We start from the raw sequence: 12,930 nt of genomic DNA on the forward strand, positions 1-12,930 counted from the left end.
TGTATGGCAATTCAAGTGCTTGTCCAAATACTTCAGTGCCTCTGTGATTCAAGTGCTCTTCTTAATAAGTTGACCCCAAACAGTTCACTAATGTTTGTGATGCAGGTTATTAATGAAATGTTTGTTTGTTCACAAAACCCTTGATTGAGTTTCAGTGTTGAAAGTTGGTATTGAAGCCAACTGGTTCCAATTAAGGCTACATTTCTGCCACCCACTTTGTGCTGTTAGTTTGTGCTGCAATTTTTCTTTTCAGGATCAGAATCACTTTATTGCCAGTATGTGAAACAGACCAGAATTAGTTGTGGTTCAGTGCCAAGCATAAAACATTGGACAGTACCATAACAGATGATATAATAGCAACCAACAATTTACAACAACCATGAGCAATCAGCAATTAGCAGAATGGTCACAGGCACAAATTCAGGGATTCAAAGTGCATTTACTATCAGAGAATATATAAACTATACAACCTTGAGATTTGTCTACTTACGGGCACCCACAAAGCAAGAAACTCGACAGAACCCAATTTAAAAAATAAAGACCGACACCCAATGCGCAGGGAAAGAGAAAGCACAATAGAAATGAGCAAATGTCAATAATCAAACTCAAATAAATGTTAGATAACTAAAATCAACTTCACTTGCCCATCCATTGAGATGTTCCCACCACCAATAATCTCGCATTCAAGGACTCTATCTCATTCTATCTCATCCTTTACCAGGACGTTGCCTGGTTTGGAGAACAAGTCACATAAAGCACGGTTAGCAGAGCTCGGACTTTTCTCTTTGGAGTGTAGAAGAATGAGAGGGGACTTGATAGAGGTCTACAAGATTATGAGAGGCATAGATAGGGTGGATAGTCAGTACCTGATTCCCAGGGCACCAATAGCAAACACCAGAGGGCATATGTACAAAATTAAGGGAGGGAAGTTTAGGGGAGACATCAGGGGTTGTGAGTGCCTGGAATGACTTGCCAGGGATGGTGGTGGAAGCTAAAACATTAGGGGTATTTAAGAGCCTCTTGGACAGGCACATGGATGAAAGAAAAATGGAGGGTTATGAGGTAGTGTGGGTTTAGTACTTTTTTTTAAGGATTATATGGGTCGGAACAACATGGAGGGCAGAAGGGCCTGTACTGTGCTGTAGTGTTCTATGGTTCTATTATCTCATGTTCTCGTTATTTATTGCTATTTATTTATATTTGTATTTGCACAGTTTGTTGCCTTCACTCTGGTTGATCTGTCATAGATCCTGTTATAGTTACTATTCTATGATTTGCTGAGCATAAGCAACACACTATCCACCCAGCCATCCCATCAACCACCCAATCCCATCTCAGAATCAGTGTCACTTCATTGCCAGTCTGTGAAATGTACTAGAATTAATTATGGTTCGTTGCCAAGCGTAAAGCACAGGACAGTATCATAAAAGACAACACAACAGCAACCACCAATTTACAGACAATAGTACAAACAGCCATGAGCAATCAACAATTAGCAGAACAGTCACATGCACAAACGTCAATAATCAATCTTAACTAAATGTGAACATATGAACAGACTCAGTAATTATCAACAGAACAAGGAGAGCAGGAAAGACCAGTATCAGATGTTGTGCAAGGACAGTTAGGGTATTAGACCTGAATGCAGTGCAGGCTTGTCCAGTCACTATCTCTTTGTTCCAATTTCAGAACACCAGAATTCTCTTTCCCAAATTATTTGCATTTTCCCTAATTTCAAAAGTACAACAAGCCTAGTACTTTTACCAAAATATTCAGAAAACTAGAAATAGAAAATAAAACAGAAATCATTTGTTTATTAAGCAATGAGTTCCAATTTTTCTGCACATCATGTGTGCATTTTAAATCAAATTGGTAAATGGGAATTATATTGATTGGCATTTTGTTCTGTTGGCAGACTGCACAAGAGCAAATCTTGTAAAATGTACAATTGTTATTAATGTATTTATTCCAATGAAACACTCCATTGTAAATTAAGTCAGTTTCATAGGCTACAGGATAGTGTTCAAATATATTTTAACAATGTTTTAGCAACATTCAAGTGCACTACAGTAACATAGTGGTTTGCGCAACATGATTTCAGTTTAGGGTGTCGGAGTTCAGAGTTCAATCCTGGCGTCCTCTGTAAGGAGATTGTACATCCTCACCGTAAAATGCGAAGGTTTTCTCCAGATCCTCTCGGTTCCTTCCACAGTCCCATGACATACTGGGTAGGTTAATTGGCCATTGTATATTGTACTACGATAGGGTGAGGGTTAAATCGGGATTGTTGGGGTTTGCTGGAGTGTTGCGGCTCGAGGGGTTGGAAGGGTCTGTTCCACGCTGTATATCTACATACGTACATAATTAAATAAACAAACAGAAGTAGATAAATAAATGTTTTTTTCTTTTTTTCATATCATTTTACTACTCTGCTGACCTAAAGAAAAAAGATCCAGATGTAGTGATGTACTGCTTAGGAAGTTTAGGAACAGTTTCTTCCCCTCTGCCATCAGATTTCTGAACAGTCCATGAATACTGTCTCATTATGCCTCTTTCATACTGTTCATTTGATTTTGTAGCTTATTTTTATGTCTTGCACAGTCCTGTTAACAGAAAGCAGTAAATTTCATGACATACAGTACTCTTGTCCTCTGGACCAGTTATTGAATACATTACACAGTACTGTGCAAAAGTCTTAGGCACATATATATTGCTAGAGTGCCTAAGACTTTTGTACAACGCTGTACTTGTCAACATGGAGCAGGGAGTGAACTTGTAAATCTGGCGGGAGCAAAATATGTTGGGAATGGTGAGGGTGGAGCACCGCGGAAGGGGTGTGGGACAGGTGGCAGAAAGGGAGTGCCACGATGGGTAGCTGGCACGGGTGCAGACACACCCAGCCCTGAGACACCAAGCAAGGTCATTTGATTCCAGACAACTGGTTTATTGATCATTACAAAATGTCTCTCTGGTAGTTCCTGCTCCCTCCCTTGTCACTTCCCCTTTTCCCAACCAAGAATCCCCTCTCCCTGCCCCCTTCCCACTTTCTGTCCACAATAGAGACCCATATCAGAATCAGGTTTATCATCACTCACATACGTCATGAAATTTGTTTTTTTCGTGGCCACAGTACTGTGCAAAAGTCTTGGGCACCCTAGCTAAATATATGTGCTCAGACTTTGCACAGTACTGAATCTCAATGATTATGTTCTGATTGATGGAATCTATTAAAGTTTTGTAGCATATGCAAAAAAATGTTCACTGTAATTAGAAACAGATGTCATTAGAAACGGGGATTGTGCCGGAGGATTGGCGTATTGCTCATGTGGTTCCATTGTTTAAAAAGGGTTCTAGAAGTAAGCCTGGCAATTATAGACCTGTCAGTTTGACATCAGTGGTGGGTAAATTAATGGAAAGTATTCTTAGAGATAGTATTTATAATTATCTGGATAGACAGGATCTGATTAGGAGTAGCCAGCATGGATTTGTGTGTGGAAGGTCATGTTTGACAAACCTTATTGAATTTTTTGAAGTAGTTACGAGGAATGTTGACGAGGGTAAGGCAGTGGATGAAGTCTATATGGACTTCAGCAAGGCCTTTGACAAAGTTCCACATGGAAGGTTAGTTAAGAAGGTTCAGTCGTTAGGTATTAATGCTGGAGTAATAAAATGGATTCAACAGTGGCTAGATGGGAGATGCCAGAGAGTAGTGGTGGATAATTGTTTATCGGGATGGAGGCTGGTGACTAGCGGGGTGCCTCAGGGATCTGTTTTGGGCCCAATGTTGTTTGTAATATACATAAATGATCTGGATGATGGGGTGGTAAATTGGATTAGTAAGTATGCTGATGATACTAAGGTAGGAGGTGTTGTGGATAATGAGGTGGGTTTTCAAAGCTTGCAGGGAGATTTATGCCGGTTAGAAGAATGGGCTGAACGTTGGCAGATGGAGTTTAATGCTGAGAAGTGTGAGGTTCTACATTTTGGCAGGAATAATCCAAATAGAACTTACAGGGTAAATGGTAGGGCATTGAGGAATGCAGTGGAACAGAGAGATCTAGGAATAACAGTGCATAGTTCCCTGAAGGTGGAGTCTCATGTAGATAGGGTGGTGAAGAAGGCTTTTGGAACGCTGGCCTTTATAAATCAGAGCATTGAGTACAGAAGTTGGGATGTAATGTTAAAATTGTACAAGGCATTGGTAAGGCCAAATTTGGAATATTGTGTACAGTTCTGGTCACCGAATTATAGGAAAGATATCAATAAATTAGAGAGAGTGCAGAGACGATTTACTAGGATGTTACCTGGGTTTCAGCACTTAAGTTACAGAGAAAGGTTGAACAAGTTAGGTCTCTATTCATTGGAGCGTAGAAGGCTGAGGGGGGATTTGATCGCGTTGAGAGGGATAGATAGAGTTGACGTGAATAGGCTGTTTCCATTGAGAGTAGGGGAGATTCAAACGAGAGGACATGATTTGAGAGTTAGGGGGCAAAAGTTTAAGGGAAACACGAGGGGGTATTTCTTTACTCAGAGAGTGATAGCTGTGTGGAATGAGCTTCCTGTAGAAGTAGTAGAGGCCAGTTCAGTTGTGTCATTTAAGGTAAAATTGGATAGGTATATGGACAGGAAAGGAGTGGAGGGTTATGGGCTGAGTGCGGATAGGTGGGACTAGGTGAGATTAAGAGTTTGGCACGGACTAGGAGGGCCGGAATGGCCTGTTTCCATGCTGTGATTGCTATATATGGTTATATGGTAATGCTTTAGTTTGATGATGGTCATACATTACATTCATACCTCCCAGGAACCTGCAGGTGACAATGTTCCCATTGATGTCCTATGCCTTTTTTGTGGTGTGTAGGTCAGGGGTTTAGGTCAGATTGACTTGGCGATGCAATTTGTATGTTAACCAGACTGGATCCAAAATGTGCTGCTGGTGAAAGGAATGAATGTTATGAGCAGAGGTCCCCAACCTGGGGGTCCACAGACCCCTCAGTTACTGGTTATAGTTCATGGCATAAAAAAGGTTGGGGACCTCTGGTTTAGAGTGATGGTTGGGTCGCTCATCAAGCAAGTTGTCTTGTCCTGCTTAACGTTAAATTTCTTGAAAGGTATTGGAGTAATCCAAACAAATTAAAGGCCTTGGGGTATAAAGGACTAAGCTATTTAACACAGCTTATTTACCCTGTCCCTAGAAGCCACAGAATTTATGTGGCTGTGCCATATTTCAGTCTACTTGAAGTTTAATTTTGAAATACATGTCAGTGAGCAAAAAAAGCTTATTGTTATAGTGGTATTGATATTTTTGAATATTTCCCAACTTAAAGCCAAAAATAGCACTATCCAGAACCAAAACTATATGATGTAGATAATAAAGTATTGATTTTCTTTTTAAAGTTATATTTCTTCAGAATATTTGCCACCTTTACAGTTAATATTATCTATTAATATTTGAATAATGATTTTTCTTAATTTCTTTGTATAATACAGGCAAAACTGTGAATAAGACCATAAGACCATAAGATATAGCAGAAGTAACCCATTTGGCCCATCAAAACTGTTCTGCCATTCAATCATGGCTGATCCAATTCTTCCAGCCATCCCAACTCCTGTGCCTTCTTCCTGTAGCCTTTCATGGCCTGGCTAATCAAGAGCCTATCTATCTCTGCCTTAAATGCATCCTATGACTTGGCCTCCACAGCTGCTCTTGGCAACAAATTCCACAGATTTACCACCCTCTGACTAAAGTAATTCTCCGCATCACTATTTTAAATGGACATCCTTCAATCCTGAAGTCATGCCCTCTTGTCCTAGACTCCCCCACCATGGGAAATAAGTTTGCCATATCTAATCTGTTCAGGCCTTTTAATATTCAGAATGTTTCTTTGAGATCCTCCTTCATTCTCCTGAAATCCAGGGAATACAGCCCAAAAACTGCCAGATGTTCCTCATATGGTAACCCTTTCATTCCTGGAATCATTCTCATGAATCTTCTCTGAACCCTCTCCAATGACAGTATATCCTTTCTAAAATAAGGAGCAAAAAAATGTACACAATACTCCAAGTGTGGTCTCACAAATGCCTTAGAGAGCCTCAGCATCACATCCCTGCTCTTATATTCTATAGAAATGAATGCCAACATTGCATTCATCTTCTGCACCACCAACTCAACCTGGAGGTTAATCTTTAGGGTATCCTGCACAAGGACTCCCAAGTCACTTTGCATCTCTGCGTTTTGAATTCTCTCTCCATCTGAATAACATTTTGCCTGTTTATTTCTTCCACCAAAGTGCATGACCATACACTTTCCAACATTGTATTCCATTGGCCACTTCTTTGCCCATTCCCAAAAACTATCTTAAGTCTCTCTGCAGGCTCCCTGTTCCCTCAACACTACCTGCTCCTCCACCTAACTTTGTATCATCGGCAAATTTAGCCACAAAGCCATTAATCCCATAGACCAAATTATTGACATACATCATAAAAATTAATGGTCTCAACACCGACCCCTGTGGAACTCCACTGGTAACTGGCAGCCAGCCAGAATGGGATCCCTTTATTCCCACTCTCTGCTTTCTGCCGATCAACCAATGCTCCACCCATGCTAGTAACTTCCCTGTAATTCCATGGGCTCCTGTGCAGCACCTTGTCAAAGGCCTTTTGAAAATCCAAGTACACCATATCTACTGTATCTCCTTTGTCTACCCTGCTTATAATTTCCTCAAAAAATTACAGTAGGTTAGTCAGGCAGGATTTTCCTTTCAGGAAACCATGCTGGCTTTGGCCTATCTTGTCATGTGCATCCAGGTACTCTGTAATCTCATCCCTAACTATTGATTCCAACAACTTCCCTAACCACTGATGTCAAGCTAACAGGTCTATAGTTTCCTATTTGCTGCCTCCCACCCTTCTTAAATAGTGCAGTAACATTTGCAATTTTCCAGTCATCCGATACAATGCAGAATCTGTCGATTCTTGAAAGATCATTGTTAAGGCCTCCGCAATCTCTTCAGCTACTTCCTTCAGAACCTGAGGGTGCATTCCATCAGATCCAGGAGATTTATCCACCCTCAGACCTTTAGGGTATCCTGAGCTTCCTGAGCACCTTCTCAGTCGCAATTGTGACTGCACATACTTCTTGAATGTTCGGTACACTGCAGATGTCTTCCACTGTGAAGACTAATGCAAAATACACATTCAGTTCCTCTGCCATCTCTGTGCCTTGCATTGCAATATCTCCAGCATCATTTTCTATTGGTCCTACATCTACCCTCAACTCTCTTTTACCCTTTATATACTTAAAAAAGCTTTTAGTATCTTCTTTGATATTAGTCGCCAGCTTCCTTTCACAATTCATCTTTTCCATCCTAATGACCTTCTTAGATTCCTTCTAAAAGTTTTTGAAAGCTTCCCTCCCAATCCTCTATCTTCCCACTAGCTTTGGTTTCATTGTATGCCCTCTCTTTTGCTTTTACTTTGGCTCTGACTTCACATGTCAGCCATGGTTGTATCCTTCCTCCATTCAAAAATTTATTCTTATTTGAAATATATCTGTCTTGCACTCCCTTCATTTTTCGCAGGAACTCCAGACATTTCTGCTCTGCTGTCTTTTTTGCTAGTGTCTCTTTCCAATCAAACTTGGCCAGTGCCCCTCTCATGCCATTATAGTTTCCTTTATTCCACTGAAAGCATTTTCTCCTTCTCAAATTTCAAAGTGAACTCGATCATATTGTGATCACTGTTCCCTAAGGGTTCCTTAACCTTAAGCTCTCTTATCAACTCTGGATCATTGCACATCAGCCAATCCAGCACAGCTGGATTGTGGCTCAACAACAAGCTGTTCTGAAAAGCCATCCCTTAGATATTCTACTAATTCTCTCTCTTGAGGTCCAATACTGGTCTGGTTTTCCCAATCCACTTTTATGTTAAAATCCCCAACGATTATCATGATATTGTCCTTCTGACATGCCTTTTCTATCTCCTGCTGTAATTTGTAATCCCCATCCTGGTTGCTGTTTGGAGGCCAGTATACAACTGCCATAGGGTCCTTTTATCCTTGTCATTTCTTAACTCAATCCATAGAGACTCTACACCTTCCAATGCTATGTCATCCCTTTCTAATGATTTAATATTATTTCTTATACACAGGACCACACCACCTCCTCTGTCTAATAAACTGTCTTTCTGATGCACTGTATATCCTTGGACGTTCAGCTCCCAATGACAGCCATCCTTTAGCCAAGTTTCAGAGATGGCCACAACGTCATACTCGCTGATCTGTAGCTGAATTTCAAGATTGTCCATTTTATTTCTTAAGCTGCGTGCATTCAAATACAACACTTCTAGTCCAATAGAGGATTTATTGCTGAACATGAAATTGTCCAGGCAGCAACAACAAAATAATGGTGGTATCCATTCATACCTTCATGGATGTTAGTAAATAACTATTTCAGAAGTGTTTTCATAGTTATTTCTTTTGTGTTCTCCCACAAAATTATTGAATCTGATTCATGAACTACATTGTAGAATATAACTTTTGAGCTACTAATATATTTCTGTGCCCCAAAAAAGTTCTGGCTATACGTGACAGATCAGGCAGTAGCAAGGGAAACAGAAATAGTTCTATCATTTCATTTCTCATTGCTATCATCAGGAAGGAGGTTCAGGGGCCTGAAAGCACACTCTCGACGATTAAGGAACAGCTTCTTCCCCTCTGCCATCTGCTTTCTGAATGGACATTGAACCCATGAACACTACCTCACTACTTTTTTTCTCTTATTTACACTACTTATTTAAGTATGTATACATATACACTTACTATAATTTAGTGTTTCTTTTCATTATGTATTGCAATGTACTGCTGCTGCACAACACATTTCAGAGCATATGCCAGTGATATTAAACCTGATTCTGATTCAAGTTTGCCACCCTCCATCAGGATTGTACCTGCTTGGTCCTACAATCTAAATTAGAAAAACTGTAGTTAATACAAAAGTATTTATGTCATTTCTGGATGCTGTAATCTTTTTCCGTTCAGTGGCTTTACCTGCACGTGCTTATTTTCTATGTACTGAGGGTATAGTGAGAAAGGATTGTGGCTAGGAATGGTTAGAACAGAACAAATGGACACAATAGAATCAAAACCTGACAAAATCAAAGAGGAGGGATTAGAATGAAAGCAATACTGGAGCTACAGCAGTCAGAGAAGGGACAGAGTTGCAAAATAAATGGAACATGGAGGGAATCACATTCAAATAATGTAGCACAATTCAGAAGATGTGTGAACCAAAAACACATGGTTAGTTGAAAAATTATCAATGAAACAACATTAGTAGCTGCCCAGTATTAAACACTTCGTAGAAAGAGCCCAGCAATTTACACAATATGAATTGATGAGAACAGACACAGCAAATCAGTTTTGAAAAGGCTTCTTCCAAATCAAATTGGCAGAAGATATCTGAAATCACAACAATCTCAAAGTGTGACATTTCTGAATTGTAGCAGCATTTTATTTAAGAATGAAGCAATTTTTCGGAATAGATTATTGAATAATTTGTGATCAGATGCAGTCTAATGTGATGTAACTCTTGTGGAATGTTTTTCTTTATTGATTTTGTTTAATATTCTATCCAGAATTCAATGTGATTCATGTGATTATTGAGACCAGTCAAAAAAAGTAAGAAAGTGCGTATTTCTTTAACTGAGTTTTAAGTTGTGCAGTGCATACTCAGCTTATATTTTAGAATGGATTTTGACGAATACTGCAGCCTTGTGGAAGAAAAAAGCACTATATGTAGTTGAAATTGAACGGAATGCAAGTTGTGATTACATAGCAGTATTTAATTTTAACTTTGCTAATGTTAACAGTATACACAGGGGGATAAAGTAGGAGTCTCTGGTACTTCAGATGATTCTGCTCTTTATGCCTTGTCATCTTGCCTTGTTCGTTCACTTGCCATAAACTGAACAAGAATAGATTGTAGTATAAGTGATTCTTGAGAGCAGAAGTCATACTATCTAATAGAAACAAATCGGGTAAAAGCAGTGTAGACATTACACAAGTTTCCACTCTTTGTTAGAAGATGGAAAATGTTTGGCTCATTCATGGTGTGGCATAACAAGTTATTGGGTATAAATTAGCCAATAGATGACTATATACATGAAAATTCTATGTTGCTGTATTTTACTGATATTTTATATGGGTTTGTTGACTCATATGTGCAAGAGCTGAGCGTGAAGCTGCGGAGTCGTTGGGGGAGTGACTCTCATTATGTAACTGTGATCTTGTGTGTGGTTGTTGGTAATATGCCTTTGTACCTTGACACTGTATAAAGCTGTCTTGTTTGGCTGTATTCATAGTTAAATGACAATTAAACTTGAATTGAATTAATTAATTTAGTTATGATAACAAAATGTGAAATTAGAAGTAACGGAAATATTTTAACTGTGTAAAGAAATAAGACAAATCTTGTGCTTTTGCGACCAAAGTAGTTCAACATACTATGTGCAGTGTACAATGTATAAATCCTTTAAACTTTTAGTGGAAGATCATCTTTAAAAATTCTGTTTCAATTATACTAATTTATGAGGAAAGAAAACTTGTAATTTTTTTCCTTTTCCTTGGCTGGCTAAATAATGTAGAGTCATATGTTGTAAAATCCAAGATTTGAAGCGACTTAAAATCTGTGTTGACTTCAAGTCTGCTGGTTTAATCTGAGAGCTATAATGAAAGCATATTAAGAATGTAGCAACTTTAAAGATACATTTTGTATTTTCTTTTCCAGCCTTAATATTAATCATTTTCTTTATTAATGATTATTGTAAAGTGCACAGGTATCTTTCCCTCTGCCACTTATCCAGCCTAATCTATTTGGTTATTATTACAGCTCTATTCCAGAAGCAGACCTGTTTTCATTAAGAAGAGAATTGTAAGACCAATTTGTTGTACCTGAAAAATAATTGCTGCTCATTGCTATGAAAGTTTAAAAAACATTGCTAAAGGTTATTAATTCTTGTTATCTAACTAAATAACATTTGATTTACTTTAATCTTTATTTCCTTCTGATGGTCCTGCGTTTTAGACATCAGATGACTTTAAGTTCAGCATTAGCTTCTTGGCATTTTCAATTGACTCTGCAAACAGTGAGTGTTGTTTCAGCTCACCCACTGTGTGCAGTTTGCAACAGATCTGATTTGTAACAGATTTGGTGTCCTGTATTTATGTACAATGATATAGAAAGTCTATATATCAATAAATTCTAAATAATATTATATGAAACATCTCTGCAAAAATTGAGTTACACAGAAAGAAATCCTACTATTATGGCCATTCAGCATTGAGACATGGGCAGCTGAACCAAATCTACCACAAAGCTGGCATAGGATTTGTAAATTGGTTAATTTTGCAAAAACTGAAGATCAAATTACAGTGAAAGAAACAGAATGCCCATATGCTATCTGGCTAGTGCCAACTTAAACTGCATATTTTGCACTTTAAATGCAGGCAACAAAAAGATCAGAAACATTTGATCTTGGACAGAAAGTAGAACTGCAATGTTTTTGGCACATGGAGCTTCAGATTACCCATATACAGTAGAACCTGATGGAATGATGCATGTGGTGCTGGTAATCTAAAGACATTGTGGTTCCGTGAGTTTTTTGCAGCAACGTGCGCGTGTTAAAACGTGTGCTCATCTTAAGTCAAAAGAAGAAAGTATATTTAAAGCAGTGGTTCAGTTGAGTTATTATGCAGGAGTCAGTAACAACTTTACAAGTCATTTCTGAACAACTGCTTATTTTGAACATCATATAATTTCAATTCCTCTTATGAAGATTAAAGACAAACTTATAGCAAAAATGCATGGTTGAGTTTACAGCTATAATCAAAGAGAATTATCCAAAATTTTCAGAAAATTGTAAAAATGATTGCAGTATGCTGTTTGTTTTTAAGTAGATCAGCATATACACATGGACCACTTTATATATATATATAAAGAAAATGCCAAATGGATTTACTTGTACAACATTCTTTGAAAGTTGAGAAATCATCTTCATTGATTCAAAGATTCCATTTAATATCAGAGAATATATACAGTATACAGCCTGAAATTCCTACTGTTCACAGACATCCACGAAATAGAAGAAAAACCCGACAGAATGAATGAAATGAAAACGTTAGAACCTTAAGCCCCCCTCTTCCCTCCCACGTACAAACAGTAGCATGAGCATCAACCACCTGATGCAAAAGGCATCAGCACACCCCCCCCCCCCCCCACCACCACCACCACCCATTATGCAAGGAATAGCAAAACCGCCAAAGAAACCATGATCTAAAGTCCATCAAAGACCACGGTGCATCCCAGCAGTTCAACAAGCCACAGGCTCCCTCTGATTCCAATGAGGGAGAGAGGGTGTGGTTCCTGTCACAGCAAGAGGGAGTCCAGAAACTCACTGTTTCAGTGTTACAACCTGAATTCATTTGTAAGTTCAGCCAGTTTTACATGTCACAGCAAATACAAATAGAATTTTGACATAGAAAATAACCCTTAGGTTAAAATATACTTTAGTGACTAAATTTGAGGGGTTCAACATTTTAACATAGTGTGCAGGGGTATGTAAAAAAAATCACTAAATTATTTTAAATAGGCTAGTTCAAAAATCCCAATGTCATTCCTTCTTCTTTTGCCCATTACACATTGACGTTCAGGGCAGCAATGAAAGTCCTCCATCTCTGGCAGCAGTCACGGCTTCCTTCATCGTATCAGTAGCTTCCTCTCGGTTTACTGTTAGTCATGCAAGTCCCAGGTAGAGACACAGATTTAGAAGGATTCTTCATTGCTGTTTCTGTTACAGTTTTGTTTTACCACCCAGGGGTGTTCACCCTGAGCTGAACCCCTGAACCTGGAGGACCTGTGGACCACCCTGAGTTTGGCC

General features: G+C 38.8%; 1 protein-coding gene across 5 annotated transcripts in view; it reads left to right on the forward strand.

Moving 5' to 3' along the window:
- scn1laa (sodium channel, voltage-gated, type I-like, alpha) overlaps positions 1-12,930 on the forward strand; it is a 222,323-nt gene that overhangs the window by 123,490 nt on the left and 85,903 nt on the right. The window lies entirely within an intron of this gene.

This window comes from Hemitrygon akajei, chromosome 5, assembly GCF_048418815.1.
Source record: "Hemitrygon akajei chromosome 5, sHemAka1.3, whole genome shotgun sequence".
Taxonomy (NCBI): Eukaryota; Metazoa; Chordata; class Chondrichthyes; order Myliobatiformes; family Dasyatidae; genus Hemitrygon; species Hemitrygon akajei.